Source organism: Aedes aegypti, chromosome 2 (assembly GCF_002204515.2).
Source record: "Aedes aegypti strain LVP_AGWG chromosome 2, AaegL5.0 Primary Assembly, whole genome shotgun sequence".
In the NCBI taxonomy this organism is placed as follows: Eukaryota; Metazoa; Arthropoda; class Insecta; order Diptera; family Culicidae; genus Aedes; species Aedes aegypti.
The window spans coordinates 305,078,151-305,100,712 of NC_035108.1; positions in this window are offsets into that span (position 1 = coordinate 305,078,151).

Consider the following 22,562-nt stretch of genomic DNA (forward strand, 5'->3'; position numbering starts at 1 on the left):
AGTTAGTGAAAAAAGAGTGGAAGAGTTATTTAAAGAATTTATAAGATATTATAAATTCATATATCGACTCTTCCAGCTGCAGGCAAGACAGAAACTCATCTGCGAAGTCAAGGTTATTCTACGGAGTAAATATTTAACTCAAAATTCACGACACAAATCTTCACACGATTTGACATTTCTTTGGACTGGTTTGGCAAAATCTTGATATTCGATAAATCGCAAATTAAGCTTCAGAACCACCAACATATTTGCCACTTGCACCGAAGAACCAATAATTCGGAATAACCCAGTATGTGGCCAGGTCATTCAAAACCTCTTCAACTATTCTTCTTTTGACTTCTTCTTGACTTTATCAAGTTTGATAAGTCGCAAGATAGTTCTCAGAACTGCCAATATAATAACCACCTCCTCTGGAGAACAGGGTATTCAAAACAACCTGGCATGTTATCAAGTTATCCAAGAACCTTTGAATTACCCTTCTTAAGCCTGGATTTGGGAATTTATGTAGTTCGATGTTGCCAGCTAGGTTTCAGAACCGACGGTTTAGATGCCATTTCTCCCAGGAAATCGGTATTTGGAACAACCCAGCATGTGGCCAAGTCATCCAACAACGGTCGAACTATTTTTATTTAGACTTGGTTTGCTAAATCATGAAGTTAATTAGTCGCAAGCCATGGACTCGAAATTAAAGTGGTTACATTTTCTTCAAGTGGGATTATTTCACTACTCCCCGTGATAAATCCAAAATTACGGTAAATTTTTAATCGATGACCGCGGTTCCAAACACTAGAAGAATTTTGTGATCCACCCTGAAAATTCAACTGAAATTCCTTGAAAAACGGATGGGAAATAAAATTTTGATATTGAAAATTCCAATCAAATCTGACGTCAGGCTCGCATGAATGATGAATGCATCCCGATAATACAAACACATAAAACAGGTTGTGTTCCACAAGGAATGTAAAGCCAACGTAAGAAGGTGTTCAAAACGATTTTCCCTAACAGTTGTAGAGTTGTAGAGAACGCACCAGACATCGTCATCAAGCACATCCTTTGGAGATGGCCCAATTTTGATTGGATTGTTCTCACTTCGCCCTTTTGCCACCACACAACACATTCATATGCCAATATTGGTCGAACAACTGTTATGTAAATCCATTTGATATATTTGGGTTTGAGGCCCCAAGTTTTACCAAAGGTTCGCCGGCATTGACCGAAGGCCATGCAAGCTTTTTTGACTCTGAAATCAATGTGAGGTGTCCATGAAAGTTTGGAATCAAGAATGACTCCGACATACTTTACTTGATCAGTCACATTAATCTCAGTGCCAAAAAGACGTAAAGGTCGAATTCCATCGCGGTTTCGTCTTTCCGTAAAAAGAACAATAGATGTTTTATTGGGGTTAACCGAAAGGCAATATTGGCGACACCAACTCTCGACTACCTGAAGAGCACTTTGCATCAGGTCGAATAGGGTGCTTATTAGAGTGATGCAAATTTTGAAATTTTGGCTCCCCTATGCTTAAACGATTTTTATTATGGTAAATAGCATCCTCCCAAAATTTGAAGTGATTCGGAAGAAATTTGACTGTGCACACGTCATTTGAAGTTTGTATGGAGATTACTATGGAAAACGCTCACCTTTTGTGTTCAGCCCTATATATAGTCGTCATAATATTTTATGGAAAAGTGAAGAAGCTCTACTCATGCGAAATCCTTGCAGCTACAACTTTGCCGAAGACCACATTTCGATTGGACGTCAGGATAAATTGCTATTCATAATCATAAAGTGGGTTTGCATTTTGCATGCTCAACCAACTGCTCGACAGGCAACAGTGGTGTTCCTGGCGGGTAGAATAGATCAAAGTAATCCAGGCTACTATGTTCTACAGCAAAACAGCAGTGTTGCTCTGAAAGTAATTGAATGATCATCTCAGCATGATTCACACTTTGTTATCAATGATAACAAATTATCCTTACGTCCAATTAAAATGTGGTCTTCGGCAAAGTTGTAGCTGGGACGAATTCACATGAGCAGAGTATGTTCACTTTTCCATAGATTATTATGACGAGCAGTTAGAGCACTGAACACAAAAGGTTTAAACTGACACTTATATTGAGCTGTTCGGTAATCCAATCCGCATGGTTATTAAATTAATTAACTCATTACGCGTGGTAAAGATGGACAAATTATGGGTGAAATTATGAAAAAAATCCACGTGCTCGGCTGGGATTTGAACCCAGGACTCTTGTATGCTAGACGAGCGCTTTACCAACTAAGCTACCGAGCCACTTGGTGACCCAATAACTGAGTTGGTTACAAGTTTAGAATTCAAATCCCTACAGACCACGCGGACCCCTTTCATAACCAATATCCATCCATCTCTTGTTCCTACACACGCGGAGCGAGCGAGTGCGATTTATTTAGTGTTGAAACTGTTTGCCTATCGTACCTACATCGCTTCCACAACAACTGTATTGTGGAAGAGTAAAGATGTGGGAAGGCTATCAACGTGTCGTTCTCACTCAAGTGACGACATGACTACTACAGAGAGGCAGTACACTCTAATATAAACTGACACTTATATTGAGCTGTTCGGTAATCCAATCCGCATGGTTATTAAATTAATTAACTCATTACGCGTGGTAAAGATGGACAAATTATGGGTGAAATTATGAAAAAAATCCACGTGCTCGGCTGGGATTTGAACCCAGGACTCTTGTATGCTAGACGAGCGCTTTACCAACTAAGCTACCGAGCCACTTGGTGACCCAATAACTGAGTTGGTTACAAGTTTAGAATTCAAATCCCTACAGACCACGCGGACCCCTTTCATAACCAATATCCATCCATCTCTTGTTCCTACACACGCGGAGCGAGCGAGTGCGATTTATTTAGTGTTGAAACTGTTTGCCTATCGTACCTACATCGCTTCCACAACAACTGTATTGTGGAAGAGTAAAGATGTGGGAAGGCTATCAACGTGTCGTTCTCACTCAAGTGACGACATGACTACTACAGAGAGGCAGTACACTCTAATATAAACTGACACTTATATTGAGCTGTTCGGTAATCCAATCCGCATGGTTATTAAATTAATTAACTCATTACGCGTGGTAAAGATGGACAAATTATGGGTGAAATTATGAAAAAAAATTGGGGTGGGTAATGTCTATTACATTACCGCGGGGTTGACGTAGAACTACGATGATTAGTAATTTGATTTGTCATGTGCATGAATTTGTAAGTGTACTAGTTTTGTGTTGTTATTGATCGGATGAAGTTTTCAGAAGTTAACTCTTTTTGGACTCATTTTGGTAGTCCTGAAAAGAACCATTTGTCGTTCTGTGGTTTCGAGAACCAGTGTATGGTGTTCCAGGAATAATGCCAGATGATTGAATTTGTTTGTTTGGTCGTTGCTTCCTTGTGTTGCTTGGTTGGGTGATCGGTTTCTGGCTCCAGCTGTAGTTCACCAAACTCCTCCAGTAGATTAGATGTTTGATAGCTCGGGTGCTTCGATCGTGGTAATCGATTGAATCGGTCCAGTGCTTTGGTCTGTAGCAATATCCATTGCATGAGCATTTAGGCTCTGTACATTGATACTCATCAATATGCAGGCTTGGCCGCTATGATCCAGTATTTCACGCAGTTCGTCTCAAAGCGTCACTAATCGATGATTGCCTAAGCGCTGCAGCTCATTCCTCAAGTCAACCCTTGGAATTGCTGCCTTTGGCGTGATGGAACTGGGAAGAATTGGTAGAGTTTGTCAAAAATAGTCCTTGCAGTGATGTAACCCGCGACAAACCAACATATACCAATTGCTGATCCTGGCTTTTGTCATAGTCGTACACGACCTCGGGGAAAGTTCCACCTTGCGACTTATGAACAGTTAAAGCACAGGCACTAACCATCGGGAACTGAATGCGTTTGCATTTGATTATGCCGCACAGTTTGAAAGTAAAATAAAAATTCTCTATACAGGAGTGAAATTGGAATTTCAAAACCAAGAGCCTTACATTGGCATGAAATATTTTGAACTCTTATAACTGTTTGCTGGTTCAACGAAATTCCTTGAATGGCACCTCAATTGAAAGACAAGACATCAAAGAATCATGTCGTTTACTTACTGAATCCCACATACCTGTCCAAATAGTTTAATAACTGTTTTAAAACAGAACGTTGATTTCAAGCAAATTTATAAATAGGGGTGCTAGAGAAAATTTGACGTCATTTGCTTTCAATTCTCCGCTTCGATCGCATCTCAGCAGGCAACAGATCGTCTTGCTCTGACCGGGCGTGCTTCTCAGGCACAGACATCGACAGCGAGGGACCTCCCCGTTTGTCTTGCTTCGCTCAAATCAAACTGTCAAGCGAGCGAGAGAAGATGCCGTCCGAAGCCAAAGTCATCACCGCTGCCGCCGCCAAGAAGAAGAAGAATATGAACCAGTCCACAGGACGCTGCTGCAGTGCCATCGGGGTGAGTGCTCAGCATTCCACAACAATTGTAAAATAGAGTGGCATTTCCAACAGCGTCTTTGATGTTCCATATTTTGTGGGAACACTTTGATTAGCAAAATTATCACATGTAACAAAATTGTGACATATTAAGAATGCTTTTGAAAAGAAATTTTCATTGAACAATTTTAATAATTTTGGCACCCATGGATCAGAAATTTACCGTCATAATAAAGAAAACTATTGATTATCAATATCTCTTATTGAATATTTAGTTAATGTCAACCCTTCCAGCAATTCATGTTCGACCAATTTCTCACGCATTAGCATTCTCCGCAATTTTCAAGTAATTCTAAGCCCAACACATTATTGGCACATATTCATTTCCCAGATTGGTCGATCAGAAAGCGAAGAGCACAAAAGGGAGGAGCATCATCTGCTATTATGAGGTTATAAAACATGCTGCCTTCGTTGGATTCAGTTACATTCCATTTCCGCTTTCGAGCTGGTAAGAGCTCCTCCGAACTTGCTCAGCGAGAAGTACCTCGCTGCTAGAAATCTGCTGAGCTGTCATTCTTCAAGCTGCCAATCCAGCATCTGGTCTGTGAAATCGCTCAAGATTTCTAGGTTGACCGATCCGCGCTTCTAGATTTCGCCTCGTGGTAAACTCGTGGTCACAGCATCCAAGCTCAATCGGCCCTTTTCAGGGCCAACATACGTTCATAAAACGGTTTATTGGATGATATTTACTGATTTATCTATAATGATCTAAATATCGCGGTATACTACAATTTGGTTCACATAATTTACCCCACATAATTACATGAATTTGAGAATTTACCACTGCAGCGCCGTCGGACCGTAATAACATCATGCTACTCAGCATTGTATGGTATTTCTAACAGCATCGTTGATTTATCATATAATGGGGGACACTTCCTAAATTCTCGAGTATTAAATTGGAAAATGTATTAAAATTGCGACAGATTTTAAATACTGTTCAATAAACTGTTTCCTGACCAATTGTAATAAGCAACTATTGATCTGAAATTTTTCTACATGTTAGTCTATTGCGTTAATCTGAGAAATAGGCTATATGAAATTGATGCCTTGGCAAGGGATGTACAAGATGAGCATTATGTATTAATTTTCCAATTTCCGTACTCGAGAATTTTGGAAGCGGGGGCCGTGATGCTCGGGATGGATTGTCCTCCATGACTGGTCCTGGCTGGAAATATTCGTGGGGAGAAACTCGACCCTTTGATGCAGGAATTTCATTAACAACTCTTTGGTAAAGCAGAAATTTCTGATAAAAGTGAACTTTTTCAAAACAACTCTTATTGATTGGAATATTTATCATCTTCTTCTTTCTGGCGTTACGTCCCCACTGGGACAGAGCCTGCTTCTCAGCTTAGTGTTCTTATGAGCACTTCCACAGTTATTCACTGAGAGCTTACTATGCCAATGACCATTTTTGCATGTGTATATCGTGTGGCAGGTACGAAGATACTCTATGCCCTGGGAAGTCGAGAAAATTTTCAACCCGAAAAGATCCTCGACCGGTGGGATTCGAACCCACGACCCTCAGCTTGGTCATGCTGAATAGCTGCGCGTTTACCGCTACGGCTATTTGGGCCCATGGAATATTTATCAACAACTCTTTGTTAAGTAAAATCATCCTTAATAACTCTTTGCTCCATCGCCAAACCAAACCATTTCATTGAATTAATCAAGTACAAGAATATGAATGGTAAGGAGAGGCAGATGGTGTATATTTTGCTGGCGTTACTTTCCAACAGGTCGCCGGTTGGCGCTGACTGCTAATCCGTCCACTGAATGATTTTCAGTTGTTGCTTTCGCTCTCTGGTTCCGTTCGCTACTCGCACACTGCTGTGGCTTTCACGCGCTCTTCTTTGCTGCTCCGCTGCTTGATCCGTTCGTTATGCCGTTCGATTTGTGAATGAGCTGGGAGCAGAACAACCAGTGGTTTTATTTGCTCGAGCTTCGTTCACCGATGGCGAGTGGTGGGGCTCTCGCTTGGTTGTTTCGTCACTCCGTTCGCTACTCGCACGCGATTGGTTATTGCTTTCGCGCTATTTTCGTTGATGGTGTGATTCTTCGCTGAGAAATAAAAACTTCAACTCTTTTAATTTTTCATGCAAAGTGACCAACTTTGATAAACTATATCTCAGTTATTTATGGACTGATTTGAATGAAATTTTAACAAAATATCAGAAATAACTTAAATTTTACCATATGTTTTTGAGTGATTTTTCCAATCACACGTTGAAAAGCAGTAACGGTTTGACTAAAGCGAATTTTTTGACGATTTTTTATGATTGACATTACTAAATATATTGAAGGAATAGCTTCATGGTATCTTCAGAAAAGTTGTAGATTTTGACGAGATGAATAAGTTTGCTGAAGACAGTTTTTGTGTAAGGCTATCAGATTTTAAGATAAAAAGTTTTGAATTTTTCGTCGAAAATTACAGTTTAGTCAAACCGTTATTACTTATAAACTTGTGATTGGAAAAATTTTCAAAAATATATGTTAAAATTCAAGTTACATCTGATGTTCTGTGAATGTTTCATTCGAAAATATTTCCATAAATAACTGAGATCTAACTTACCAAAGTTGGTCATTTTGTATGGAAAATCGAAAGAGTTGCAAATGCATGCGAATAAGTTGGGGCCTTCCTTAGCCGAGTGGTTAGAGTCCGCGGCTACAAAGCAAAGCCATGCTGAAGGTGTCTGGGTTCGATTCCCGGTCGGTCCAGGATCTTTTCGTAATAGAAATTTTCTTGACTTCCCTGGGCATAGAGTATAATCGTACCTGCCACACGATATACGAATGCAAAAATGGAAACCTTGGCAAATAAAGCTCTCAGTTAATAACTGTGGAAGTGTCATAAGAACACTAAGCTGAGAAGCAGGCTCTGTCCCAGTGAGGACGTTAATGCCAAGAAGAAGAAGAAGAAGAAGAAGATGTGAATAAGTTCTCTGTTTATTCGACAAACAAACCTAATATTTCATGGGTACACAACAGCAACAGAGTACATACACAGGGATTTAGTTGAAATCTGGAAACGTAGCTCAATCTTGAAATCTTGAGCAATTTCACAAACCAGATTCTGGATTAACAGCTCAGCAGGCTTCTAGCAGCGAGGTACTTCTCACTAAGCAAGTTCGGAGGAGCTCTTACCAGCTCGAAAGCGGAAATGGAATGAAACTGAATCCAACGAAGGCAGCATGTTTTATAACCTTGGAATAGAAGATGATGCTCCTCCCTTTTGTGCTCTTTGCTTTCTGATCGACCAATCTGGGAAATGAATATGTGCCAATAATGTGTTTTGCTTGGAATTACTTGAAAATTGCGGAGAATACTAATACGTGAGAAATTGGTCGAACATGAATTGTTGGAATGATTGGCATTCCCTAAATATTCAATACGAGCTATTGATAATTAATAGTTTTCTTTATTATGACGGTAAATTTCTGATCCATGGGTGCCAAAATTATTACAATTGTTCAATGAGAATGTCTTTTCAAAAGCATTCTAAATATGTCGCAATTTTGTCACATGGGATAATTTTCCTAATCAAAGTGTTCCCACAAAATATGGAACATAAAAGGCGCTGTTGGAAAAGCCACTCTATTTTGCAATCGTTGTGAAATGTTGAGCACTCACCCCGACGGCACTGCAGCAGCGTCCACGAGTACAATCTCAAATGGTTGAGTCATAAATTATTCACGACAAATGAAATTTTGTATGAGGCCGTGAAATTGATTTAGGAATACTAGAAGTTATAAATAAAGTCGGAAATATTTCTCTTTTAACTCTTTTCCACAAATTTGTTGGCTCTGAAAAGAACCGATGGCTTTGTTAGCTTCGATGTTGTTACGAATAACTGCTCGGACCAGCAAAACTCAGGGGGCTTCTGGTATTTGCTCCTAACGGGATTGCTTCTTGACCACCAATGATGATTTCATCACGAGTCGAAATTTTGAAGCGCGGGTCAACAGCTCCTCGGCCGATGAAATTTACGGCGGCGATGACGATGGCTGGGTGAACGCAAACAAGCGGTGAACGCAAACAAGCGGTGAACCACAAAGCGAGAATGACTCGCCCGACCGTGTTCACAGTTCGACCGCAATTTCTCCTGTGGACTGCTTCCTCTACTTCTTCTAGGCGGCGGCAGCGGTGATGGCTTTAGCTTCGGACGGCATCTTCTCTCGCTCGCTCGACAGTTTGATTTGAGCGAAGCAAGACAAACGGGGGCGTCCTTCGCTATCGATGTCTGTGCCTGAGAAGCACGCCCGGTCAGAACAAGCCGATCTGTCACCTGCTGAGATGCGAGCCAATCGGAGAGTGAAAAGCAAATGACGTCAAATTTTCTCTAGTCACCCCTATTTATAGATTTGCTTGAAATCAACGTTCTCTTTTAAAACAGTTATTAAACTATTTGGACAGGTATGTGGGATTCAGTAAGTAAACGACATGAAGCTTTGATGTCTTGGCTTTCGATTGAGATGCTAATCAAGAAATTTCGTTAAGCCAGCGAAAAGTTATAAACGTTTAAAATATTTCATGCCAACGTAACGCTCTTGGTTTTGAAATTCCAATTTTACTCCTGTATAGAGAAGAGAGACGTACTTCTACGTCAAAAATCCACGTGCTCGGCTGGGATTTGAACCCAGGACTCTTGTATGCTAGACGAGCGCTTTACCAACTAAGCTACCGAGCCACTTGGTGACCCAATAAGGCAAACAGTTTCAACACTAAATAAATCGCACTCGCTCGCTCCGCGTGTGTAGGAACAAGAGATGGATGGATATTGGTTATGAAAGGGGTCCGCGTGGTCTGTAGGGATTTGAATTCTAAACTTGTAACCAACTCAGTTATTGGGTCACCAAGTGGCTCGGTAGCTTAGTTGGTAAAGCGCTCGTCTAGCATACAAGAGTCCTGGGTTCAAATCCCAGCCGAGCACGTGGATTTTTTTCATAATTTCACCCATAATTTGTCCATCTTTACCACGCGTAATGAGTTAATTAACAAAAGGTTTGCCTTTTCCATAGTAATTTCCATGTAAACTTCAAATGGCGTGTGTGGAGAATGATTTTTATCATAATTGACATCGTTTAAGCATAGGGGAGCAGAAACTTCAAAATTTGCATCAGTCTAGTGCTTATGCACATACCAACTATCAGAGCTAGATAGTCGTCGGCAAATCCATAGGTTGGAAAACCGCAATTATTGAGTTGCCTCAATAGGGTATCTGTTACGAGATTCCACAAAAGTGGTGACAAGACTCCCCCTTGGGGGCATCCGCAAACACACAATTTTCGAATCGCTGATTGACGCAATGTCGAGAAGAGATGTCGATTTTTGAGCATTTGGTGAATCCAATTGGTAATCATTGTAGGTAGCCCATGGTTTCGTGCGGCTTCAAATATGGCATCGAAATACACGTTATCAAAGGCACCCTCAATATCCAAGAAAACACCCAAGCAGGATTGCTTCTGAGCGAATGTTTTCTCGATATCGTATACAACTTTGTGTAAAAGAGTCACAGTGGACTTTCCAGATTGGTAAGCATGTTGATTCACATGAAGAGGCATGTTTGCCAAATAAACATCACGGATGTGATGATCGATAATGCGTTCCAGACATTTCAGAAGAAAAGAGGTCAGACTGATTGGTCTAAAACTCTTCGCATCTTCATACGACGCACGTCCCCCTTCCGGGATAAACTTTACGGTAATATCACGCCAGGATCTGGGAATGTACCCGGTAGCAAAACTGCTTACAAGTAGCTTTTCAAAACATGTTTGATAAACTCAAATCCCTTTTGAAGCAGAACAGGATAAATCCCATCCGCTCCTGGAGATTTGAAAGGAGCAAAACTATTAAGTGCCCATTGAATTGATTCAGTAATAACGATATTGTGAGCCGAGGCCAGAGACTCGTAACTACATGAAATGACATTTGGTTCATCCGTAGATGCTATGTCCACACATCCGGAGAAGTGTGTATTGAATAAACATTCTAAAACTTCTTCATCGGAAGAAGTAAAGTCACCATTAGGTAAGCGAATTTCGTTCACTTGGAAATCCTTAGATTTTGCAAGGATTTTGTTCAGCCGACTGACTTCACTCAAACTGGAAACATTAGTACAAAGGTTTTTCCAGCCGGATCGTTCAGCAGAACGAAAGGCCTTCTTGTAAGCCTTGCGAGCCGACTTAAACGGCTCTGATCCAGCTGAACGGCGTCTGTTCCAACTCCTTCTACATTGTTTCCTGAGTCTAGTTAGATCGGAATTCCACCATGGGGTCCCTTTTGTAGTCTTTACAGACCGCAGAGGACATGCTTCTTCAAAAGCTTCCATAATGTAGGATGTTGTAGTATCAATGGCATAATCCAAATCACTTGGATTTTCAATGGACGGAGAATATCCTTGAAATTTGGTCGCAACTAATTCAATATAGTGTTCCCAGTTTGTAGACCGGGGATTCCTAAAGCGCAAAGTCTGCGCAGTTACATTTGAATGTTCAAAGAAGATGTAGCGATGATCAGATAATGATTCCTCATCTGATACATGCCAATTCGTCAACTCGTCACTGATTCCCATCCATGGGGATGGTTCATCATGTGGTAAATATACCGAACAATAGACGTATTTCCTGTTCAGGTCACCAACAGAAACATCGATTGTGACAGCACATACATCTCTGGTAAGCAACGATTGCTTTATTAACGAGCATGCATGCGCGGGACATGGAGCGCGAGTTTGCCATTTCAAGTTTGCTGAAAGTAGCAAAAACTGGGTTCACAATGTTACCTAGATAGAAGTTCCCTCTACGAAAATAGGGTTCTTGAACTAGCGCCACTTGGGCTGCACCATTTTGTATGAGTCTGCAAAGATTGATCGTTGCTGTTCTTTTATGCTGAAGATTCATCTAAGCTAACCTAACCGTAGCCACTACCCAAACTAGGCAGGATTAAGCTTTTTGCAATCTCAGCACGAAAAAGACCAGCAACGAAAAAACCAGATCGGTATCTATTTAAAGTCGCCAAAGGCGAAAGAGCACAGAATACACTGTGTAAAACGCATAATGCGAATCCATATAGGTGATAATTTAAATTATATGTCAACATATTCATAATCCCACCCTGATTAAGGTGAAGCGGCGTGTAACTCAAAGAATCATTAGAATCATCATTGATGTAACAGTAGTAGTGTCGCCTTTCCATGTATATTTTCAAAACAAACAAACAACAAATATAACATTTGTGTTAAGCATATTTTTATGTAAACACATGGGAAATTTAGTAGATTGACGAGTATTGGAAATCAAAATCAACTGTTCAATCGTACATATCGAAAGAAAACATTACAATTTAATGAAGGGCAATGGAATTTCTCTGTTTTTTATTGGATTTATCGCATATTTTTGTTATGCATCGGTACGGTTTATGTTTGCAAGGGATGACGGTGTTGCCAGGTGATTGGTGACAGATTTTTCTAGTAATTGTTATATGCTTGTTTTCGGAACATTTGCTCCATATTATAAAAACTTATAATTTTGCAAATAGTTTTCCATCACAAGATCACTGATTTAATAAAATTTCAATAATTCTTGTGATCAATCCACATTAAATGCTATGATTTTACAGACAGCAACTCTGACATCACTGCGCTCAACGATCGCGATGATTGTGCACACACGATAGACGCGTCCCGACGCATTCCGACGCATTGCACTGTGGAGCTTTTCAATTATTTTGGGTGGTCCAAATTGATAAACACTTGGTATGATTTTATGCTTCGTAGAGATGGTTTCTGTAATTTGAGAGAATCGAAAAACAAACAACGTATGAGTTTCAAGTTTCTATGCTTTGCCCAACCTTTCCGCACTGCAAATTAAAACAACAGAAAAAAAGTTGGATATTTTAGATTATAAACACAGGCATGTCTCAGTGTGCGGTGGCGGTGTCGATTCGCAACAAGTGAAAACCATCGCCATAACAGTTTTGAGTGAGGCGGTTGATAAAACTTTATAAATATTGAAATCCCGGTGGAAATGTGTTCCTTTAAGGAAAGTGAATAAAAGATTTGTTCAGTGGAAGTGTAGTGAACGCAATATGGAATCCAAAACACAAATGCTTGCCGCTGAATTACAATCGAAAAGGTAAGCACCTTCTCTTTGCAAGTGTAGTTGTGTGAGGCAATGAAATGCGGCATGAAATCGGAGATTTTTTTTTGAGAATATAAATCTCATGTATATTGTCGCTAAATTGATAATGCTGTATCTGAAAGTGTTGAATAAATATTGAAATACCACCTGAAGCATTTTTCTTCGCATAAATTATCCATTTAATCAGGTGATAAGCAATTATATTTCATCGATGTTGCAAATACCAATACTATCATAACAATATGTTAATGATTTTGGAAGAAGCCATTTTGTGATGACGCACCAAAAGGCCTTAAGCCTCTATCCTGAGACTGAAGAAGGGCAGCCGATTATCTCGGAGAAACACAAGGTCACCTGCACCATTGCTCCGGATAGCACAGGAAGGACTCAATACTGTGGAGGGCGCCCTGGTACCCCACAGGCTCCGTTAGCGGTTAGGATTTATTTAGACCCCCCCCCCCCCCAACCATTCATTCCTAGGCACGGTACTCATCACACCATGAATTTGGGGGCACCTGTGAGGTGGACTTTTACCACCGGAACAGACAGTCCGTAATGTTAATTCTTAGCCAGTTGAAACAACCGCTACCGACACTACGCGGCTATCTTGGCTGCTCGGGGAAAGGAGGTTAATATTGATGATTTACTCCTGACGTGCCCAAGCAGCCAAGGTTTGCGTTATTTCTGCCCTGCTGTCTACTAACTGTTACAATTTTACCAGTTTGTTATCTAGAGAAGTTTTGGAGCTAGACTTGATAGTACTTATCTGGTATTTTTTCACATCGGCCTTCAATCTTACGATAAATAAGTATTATGTTAAACAAGTATTTGCTTGGGCACTTCCATGATACACTTGGTCATAGAGGCTTTTCTTGGACGAATTGCCTGAAATTTGGTAATGAGAAGCACTTTAATAAGACGCATATTGTGATCGACAAAGGATACAGAATACAATATGGTGCTTCTTTCTTCATAACACACCACGAAAAGGGGATCTACTCACGGTACGGGGTTTACTATATGAAAACTGATGCAATAATCACCCGATTACCAGTTTCACATCATACATCATATCATCGCAACGCGAATGTTCATAGTAGATTTCGCAATATGTCAGTAAATCCCAGCTATGTATAGTAAATACACAAACACTAACTAAAAACGCAAAATAATCATAATCCCAGAATTGCAATCCGATCGGATCCGATTCAACACAAATTGGTCTGATAATCCGAACTTGCGCTCTCCCCACATCGAACTTCAGGCAAACTACGTCAGCGATCTTTTTCCCATAATAATTCCAGCAGCTAATCTCGTAAAATATTGCTTACCCAGGCGAGCCTTCCTTCATTTCACTCCATTGACGTCAATCTCGGGCGAGTTTTGCTTTCTTCATTATGTAGGTATTCTTGTGTTCATACAAGTCCACGCAAACCTACCCAGGAGGGAAAAATTGTAGATCACTATGAAACGATTGTTATGGTTGGGATTTTCATTCGTGCAATTAAGAAAAGAAGTCTTTGCAAGACAATCTCACAATGATACAACTGAAACAAAAGGAAAAAAAAGGTTATTTAGAGCGAAAACAAATAACATCTGATTCGCTGGTACTGATGTACCGAAAATCAATTAAAGGCGATTAGGCTTGGCTAGAGACGTTCCGATACTTCCGATTATCGGAATATCGATATTTTGCTTTCGATATTCGATATTTTGGTATCGATATTTCCTATTCACTATATCGAAGATATCGATATTTCCTTCCGATATATCGTAAAGCAATATTTGAATAACAATTGTAGGGTTTTCTCGTAAAATAATTGATTTTTAAATATTTGAAAGCAGTTCACATACCAATTGTTATATAATGTATCGTAAAAGAAGATATTCATGATATTCTATATCGATCAAAATGCCGCTAATTTTGAGGGTTCAAAGAATTGTTTGCAAATCGTATGAAACACAACGTCAGTTAACTAAGCGATACAAATATTTTGCGCCCTTCAAATATATCAAATGATATTGCGATATACACGTAAAAAAATCCGTTCCAGGATCCCTGAACAATGAATCACGAATAACGAAACATATCGCTTGTTAGAATTCGTGATGTGTTTCCAGTAAACGTGATTCTGTGTTCTAATTTTCAAGAAGACACTTCCAAAATTTAAGAACACAGTTCCCGTTTGCTCTCTCGCTCGACTCATTTAGTAACGCATTCATAAACGTGAAGCCTGAATCATGATACCGAGCGCTGAAATAATCTTTTTCGTGATTTTGTTCCTGTTTACGAGAAAACCATTCATGCGCGCTGTCATTGTACGTAACGCATGCGCTGAAGTAAACAACCGGTAGTTAACGAAAGTGTTCTGCAAAATACAAAGTCGTCTTCGAATAATTGGTTCTAGTTTTCACTTTTGTTCACTAAAAGTGTGAAAAATTGTGTTTGCGGAAAAATAATTACCAAATGCTGAAGCTACCTGATGGATCTGATGCGCAACCAGAACGGAACAGGATGTTATCGTAGTTTGCCTAGTTTGCAGTTTGTTTTCTTCCCCAATGATGGTGCTTCACGAATGCAGTGTTAATATGATGCGGTGATAATTTATTGAGTGAACCAGGAGAATTCTAAAGTTATTTGAAGAAATAAATTGAATGTGGTTTAAAATGGATACAAATATGGTTATTTAATTATTCCTATATTGAAAACATTCCGATTTAAATAATCACGATTATCTACATAAAATCCGGAACGACTTTCCCGTTCTTATGAACAGAATCATGGATCCTAGAATAAAAATCATGTTTTCATGCTTTTCTTTTTGATCAGGCAGGCGTTACGTTTGGTTTTGCAGAACGCTGTTCTCAATTTCGTGATTTATATTCATGGTGTACATTTGTAAACGAAAAATTCCCATGTTCAAGATTTCGTGACTGAAGGTTGATGATTTTCGGAACAGTTTTTTTTGCGTGTATCGATATTTTGATTCAATATATCGGTGGTATCGATACGTCGATTCGATTATCGTATCGAATTAAATATCGATACTTCGCAATATCGGAACGTACCTAGGCTTGGCATTGAGAAATAGGAAAAAAGAAAAAATGCATAAAAGCTATTTTTCAATGAAATAAAACAAATCAGCTTAAGTTATGCAATCGTTTTTTAAATGATCCCGCTATTATGCCACGAAACAATCACCACCCTTTTATTTTTTTTTAATTTGATTGTTAAAGAACTGTCATTAAGATGAATTTTGACAAAAATCGCACAAAGACTTAAAATGATATTTCATAAAAGTATGACGATAATATTTCTAAACTTTTTTTCAATCTACTACAGATGACACGCCGGCTTCGTCCTTTGGCGAAGAAACCTTTGTCACAGCAAACAAGGATTTTTGACATCCCTGAGGTAACTCAGGCAAGTCAGATGTGAAAATATTGTATAATATTGGCACCAAGGCAGTATGCTTTGAGGACCCCACATTAGGAGAGTCGAATTGGACATCTAAGAGAGTTGAGAGAGAGTTGTGAAGGAGAATGTGGGTTCGTGACGGGCTTTGGTTTCAGGTTGGCCGACGGCGCTGCGAAATTGTTACCCGTTCTATGGCGTAGTTGGTGAACGCGCCCAGTCTCAGCGTATTGGGAGTCGTGGGATCGAAGCCCGCCAGAATGATTCCATTACTTTTCACAATTTTACATCTCAATTTGTTCAAATTGACTTTTGTGTCTACGAACTTCAACTTATTTTTTTAGTCAGAACGCCGTCGGCTGGTTTAAGCCATAATAACCATGACAACCTAATTGAGTTTTTGAGCTTTTACGCAATTTGTTAGTAATAATTTGTTTTCCTCTCTTAATGCCAGAATTGCTTTCTGAGGTTTTTTGAAATTTTTCGATAATCTCCAAAAGGGCTTTGAGCCAGGATCCAATTTAGAAATGTTATTTACATAGTTTTTGTTTCTTAATAAAGTAAAACGTTTTTAATTTATTTTTGCAGATCCTGCCATATCATTTTCGTAGCAGTATAGCGAGTGCGTTGAAGTTGCCTTTCCTCACGCGTTGATAACGGATCAAGAGTTTAAGATCATCGTCTATAATCATGGATTCGAATATAACTTTACATTTTGGTATTGCTTCAACGATGGAAGGTTTTAATGTTTTGAGAGCATTGTCCATATCATGTTTCGTTTTTTAAAGAAATGTTAACATCAAGATTAGAGTCAATATATGTTTCATATATATTTCAGTCAGCTCGAAAATAATTGAAAGTGGAGGTGATAGGATTGAGAATCGCTTAATGGGATATTTGAAATGTAACAGGGACATGATCAGAATCGAAATCAGCATGAGTAATCAGTTGGCTACAAAGATTACTAGAGTCGGTTAAGACCAAACCAATCGTAGATGGATTTCTAGAAGAGGAAAAACATGTAGGGCTATCAGGGTATTGAATTGAGAAATATCCTGAAGAGCACTCATCAAATAAAATTCTGCAATTGGAATTGCTTTGAGAATTATTCCATGAACGATGTTTGGCATTAAAGTCACCAATGACAAAAAAAAATTGACTTATTGCGAGTCAATTTTCGCAAGTCAGTTTGGAGCAAATTAACTTGCTGTCTTGCATTGAAAAGCCTGCCTATTTGCCTATGAAAGTATATTTACCAAGCTGTGTTTCAACAGAAACACCTAAAGTTTCAAAAACTTTAGTTTCAAATGACGAAAACAGTTGATGTTTTATACGCCTATGAATGATGATTGCAACTCCCCCACATGTCCCATCAAGTCGATCATTACGATAAACAAAAAAGTTAGGATCTCTTTTGAGTTTGGATCCAGGTTTTAAATATGTTTCAGTAATAACTGCCAGTGGCGCAACCAAGAGGGGGGTTTTGGGGGTCAAACCGTCCACCTCAAACACCTTTTTATTGACCCCATGATCTTCACATTTTATTCGGCTTTTATTTGACATAAATTAAAACAACATTTGCCTTGGAAAAAATAATTTATTACATTTTTATGTGTGATAATTTTATAGGGTAATGTAGATTAAAAATAGCCATATATACCAGCGTCACTTTTCAAACATCTGATTATTTAATGGATTCCGCTTCACAAGGGACGGAAGGGGACTCATCAGTTCGATTGCCTTCCAATGGGAAATTATATTTTAATGTTTCGTGTAGGTGTTTATTGCAATAGTAAAAATATATAATTGATTTCGAAATTATCAAGAAAAGTCTCAACTTACTAATGATTCTGGTTTTAGATATTTCTTAACATCAAGTACTTCAAAAATTAACATTTTCACTGCTATTTTCACGTTTACAGCTCAAAACAAAATGGCAGATGAGCTCTTTCTCACACTGATTTGAACTTGTCAGAATCAAAAATATAAGAAACTGGAACAAACAAATCTTTAATTTAAAATGAAGTTTGTTTTTGTTGATTTAAAAACTAATTTTATTGAAATGCTGCTAGAAAATTCAAAAATATTTTTGTTTTGTTTTAATAAAAATCATTGTTGTTTAAACACAATTTGTTTAATCACTTCAAATTGAATGCATTTGTCAAAAACAACAAAAACATTTATTGTTTTTAATAGCTGGTAATTCTCTTCGGGTTAATTACACGAAAAAGCATGTTACTGCAACTACTTTGGCAATTTTCCCGCTCAAATAACGACTATATCATATTTGAACTTTAATTTAAAAATTGGGTCCATAAATCAACCTTGACAATTTTGATCACGCTCGCTTAGTCGACAAAACACCACAGGGGTTTTAGTTTTGACACTGGGGTTGTTCCTATCTGACATTTCGGAATGTGCACGGAAACAAAATGCACACAAAATGGGAGTTTAAGCCGAAAAACCTTAAGAAATTGAGTAAACGTGTGTTTTTGAACTAAACTTAAGCGTTTGGGTCTAAAATTGGGACAGGAATTTAAAAGAACGTAATTTTCTCGTTTTTTCTGATAAATAAGCCACAGGTTTTTCAATAGAATTTTTAATATGTATGCATATAGAGACCGTTTGAAAAGCTGATTGTGACCTCCAGAAATATTGAAAGTGTAGAACTAGCCCTCGTGCGTTAAAATACACTCAAATAAAGATTTAAAAAAAAAAAAAAAAAAAAAAAGAAATATTGAAGGAGGTCGTGGTTCCGTGACTAAGCTGAAAAATCACAAATTTTCATTTACAATCTGGAAATACTTCGAAATCTGCAATTTTGAGTTGCCTTCAACTACTAATAAAAAAACGCAATGCTTTTTACTGTGACCTGCGCTAATAGATCATTCTGTTCGTTGAGAAACTTGAAAACGTATGTAAGGTACAGAACAGATGAAGAATAGTTGAACGCTATTCAAATGTAGTTTGGATAAACTTTCGAACCATCGACGTAAAAAGTAGATTCAAACGATATCAGATTACGTTTAACCATTCATATTCAAAAAGTAGCATCTAAGGCAATGTTTAAAACGAATGAAATTTTCTTTGGAACCTGAAGATTTTCCATATTTGGGAAAATTTTGGAAGCCAAATTTCACCAGGTACAATAGATTTCCTTTGAGTAGCGTTGTAAATTCATATAAAAAATTATGCCCAGGGTGGACGAAAAATACTTAAGTTTGCATATGTTGTTACGTTTTTTTCTTTAATCTAGCAATATTTTTATATATTTCTTCTCAGAAATTTTCATACTCATTTCTCTTTCTCAAAACCACAAGTTCACAAGTTGCGCTACTGATAACTGCTATATGCAAGTTATTAACTGTAAGAAAATTGAACAGCTCGTCCTCTTTACCATTCAAAGATCGAGCATTCCAATTTAAAATATTTAAATTATAATTTATTGGATCCATTAGAAAAGCGTAATCCAATATCAATTTGATTAGTTAATTTTACACCAACTTATACTGCTTCAGTCATAGTGGTGGTTTTGAACATTGCATCAAACATAAGATTAAATTGTTCAGTTAGAAAATTAAAATCAGAAGCAGACATATCACTTGAAGTGGGTACATTTGATGATTTTCCGTTAGAATTTTCGGTTGACAAAGAGGCGGAGTATAAATTTCCTGTGACGGCAGGTTGATTTGAAACAATAAGAACGGGTACTCGTAGTATGAAAAGGGGAGGAGTTCAAATTACCTGCTACGATATCGGCAAAGGATTTACCGTGGGTAGATACATCAAAAATTAAAAGATTCGAACGGCTACCCGACGGATTAAAATTAGTTTGTGAATGAGCATGATTAAAATCTTCCTAATCAAGATCCAGATCCTAATCCTAACTCCGAATCAAGCGATCGTTAACTGAAAAATGAGCATTGTTCGAAACTCTACCAGGGCAATTCCGGAAACGACCGTTATTGTAACGGACATTACCGTTCAACTGCCTGGCACGAGCTTCGACGACTCGTCTACAAGAAGGGCAAACCCAAAATTTTTACTTATGATTGCCCCCACAATTCGCGCATATGAACTTATCGGTATCTTCTTTCACTGGACAGACGTCCTTAGCGTGAGAAGAATCTCCCCAAATCATGCATTTAGCATCCATGTGGCAATTGTTTGTACCATGACCCCACTTTTGGCACCGACGGCACTGAGTGGAGTTTTGGCAATTTCCTCCAGGTTTCTGGTAATGTTCCCATGTCACACGGACATCGAACTTAATTCTAGCTTTTTCTAAAGCTTTAATATTTTTTAGATCTATTTTGTTAAAGTGAACTAAATAAAATTCTTGAGAAATCCCTTTCCAAACAATGCCAGATTGGGTTCTCTTTTTCATAATGATTACTTGGACTAAGGAAAATCCAACTAAATCATTTATTCCATTTTTGATCTCTTTATAAAGGTGAGTATAGGTGACTAATAGTCACTTGAGAGACCTTTCAAGACGACTTTGAACAAACGTTCTGTTTTGTCATCATGAGTAAAAAATTTGTGCTTCTTCTCTTCAAGTTCGCGATCTTTAAGAGTTTCCGGCAAAACGTGACAGTCCCCATTCTTTGAGATTTGGAAGGAGAGCTTGATTCCTCTAATGGAGTTAAAAATCTCCTGCCAAAAACCTCCAAATTCGGAACAACTGACCACGATAGGCGGCACTTTTTGCATCCTCACTTGAATTGAAAAGCCTGGGCTAGAGGCTGCTTCAATTTGATGCTTGGAAAATTTGTCTAGAGCATCGAACTGATTGCTCATTTTGATGCAATTATCAACATTATCCGTTTCACCCTTGGAAAAAAGTTCGCATTCCGGAGAAACGTCCTTTCTTCCATTCTTGCCACGTTTAGTGACAGTTTTAAATCCTACTTTTCTGGGAGGAAGTTGTGAACTCAGAGATTCACCCTTCCTTTTGTTTGTAGTTGCAACCATGTTTAGTAAATAAACGAATGAAGAAGTTTTTCCCAAGACGGTGTACAAGACGGATTACCACTGCTAGCATTCGCTAACGGATCCAACGAAAAATCGAAGGCACGGATCCAAACAAGTATCGTAAAGGGATCAATAGCAGGAAAAATAATACTGTAAAGAACTGTTTTTGTAGCACTGAGAAATACAGTTTTATTACTATCGGCAGTTCCAAGAGCAGAGCACAGCACAAAGGTACGATGCGCACTGGTCGACTTTGCAATGATTTTTTAAAATGTGTGATTAGGTTTCTTGCAATACCTCATCCCTTTTCATTTCAAAATATCCTAGGTACCTCAGCAAATTTGGAGCTCAATCCGAAACCGTCACCTCATTGGTGAATTTTCTTGAAAATTGCATAGTAAAGGATCGAACGATGGTCAAGCTACAGAATTTTGGAACTTCGATGTCGGAGCTCAGTACTGTAAAGGTTAACGGACAAAAATCCTGCTGAATCTTCTAGCTATGGTCCAATCAGCTTGCTTTCCTCCATCAGTAAACTTTTTGAAAAGGTCAAAATGGTGGATCATATCAATGAATAGTATATTTTTGCACACAAACAATATGGATTCCGACATGGACCACTCGACCACTCATCAACTTTTACGTATATTAAACTAGATTCGTTCCAACAAATCTGTAGGCTATTCAACTGGTCTTACTCTTCTAGGCATAGAAAAAGCATTCAATTATATGTCATGTAATGCAGCAGGATCCTGAGTGACTACATGATTTATAACACATTTTTAGATGATTTCAGACTTAAATTTACATTACGTCATGTTTACATCGCATACATGAAGTTTACATGGCGTGTAATGATCATTATTTTTAACAGTGAGAGTCGATTAGGACCAAACCAATAGAAGGGTTTCCAGAAGAACAAAACCAAGTAGGGCTATCAGGGTATTAAACTGATAAATATCCTTAGGAGTGTCTAATCATCACTAATATCCTATTTCATTAGATGATCATGTAATAGTGTCGGTATAACTTTGACAACAAACGATAGCAATTGAACGTACTCGCGAGGTGCTTGAGCCGATACGAATCCGTCGGGCTCTCAGCTCAATGAGAATTACAACAAGAGAGCATAAAGGAGCCGCTGCAGACGCTTATGCATCAGCTGGCATATCGCTTTCATTGGTTCGCATATTTTCCCAGAAGACAATCAAAACGGTCACCTACCGCGAAGCCGGCCCTCTCCGGCGTACGATCGTGTGCGATCCTTGACTGGGGAGCTTCTCACAGTGAATGACGTCAATGGATACACGAAATTGGCATTCCAACAACAGTAACATATAGCTCCCTGGCTACTGACCGACAATTGCCCGACGTCTGGCGGTGCTGGTTGAAGTGGGCTCGCTACCGGTCGGTGGGCTGAATTTGCTTCGATAATCTAAATTGATTCTGTTGCCTTGTAGCAATGTAATGACCATCGGCCGATTTGTCGGTTCTGCTGTGCGTTTGTCTCGCACTTATCG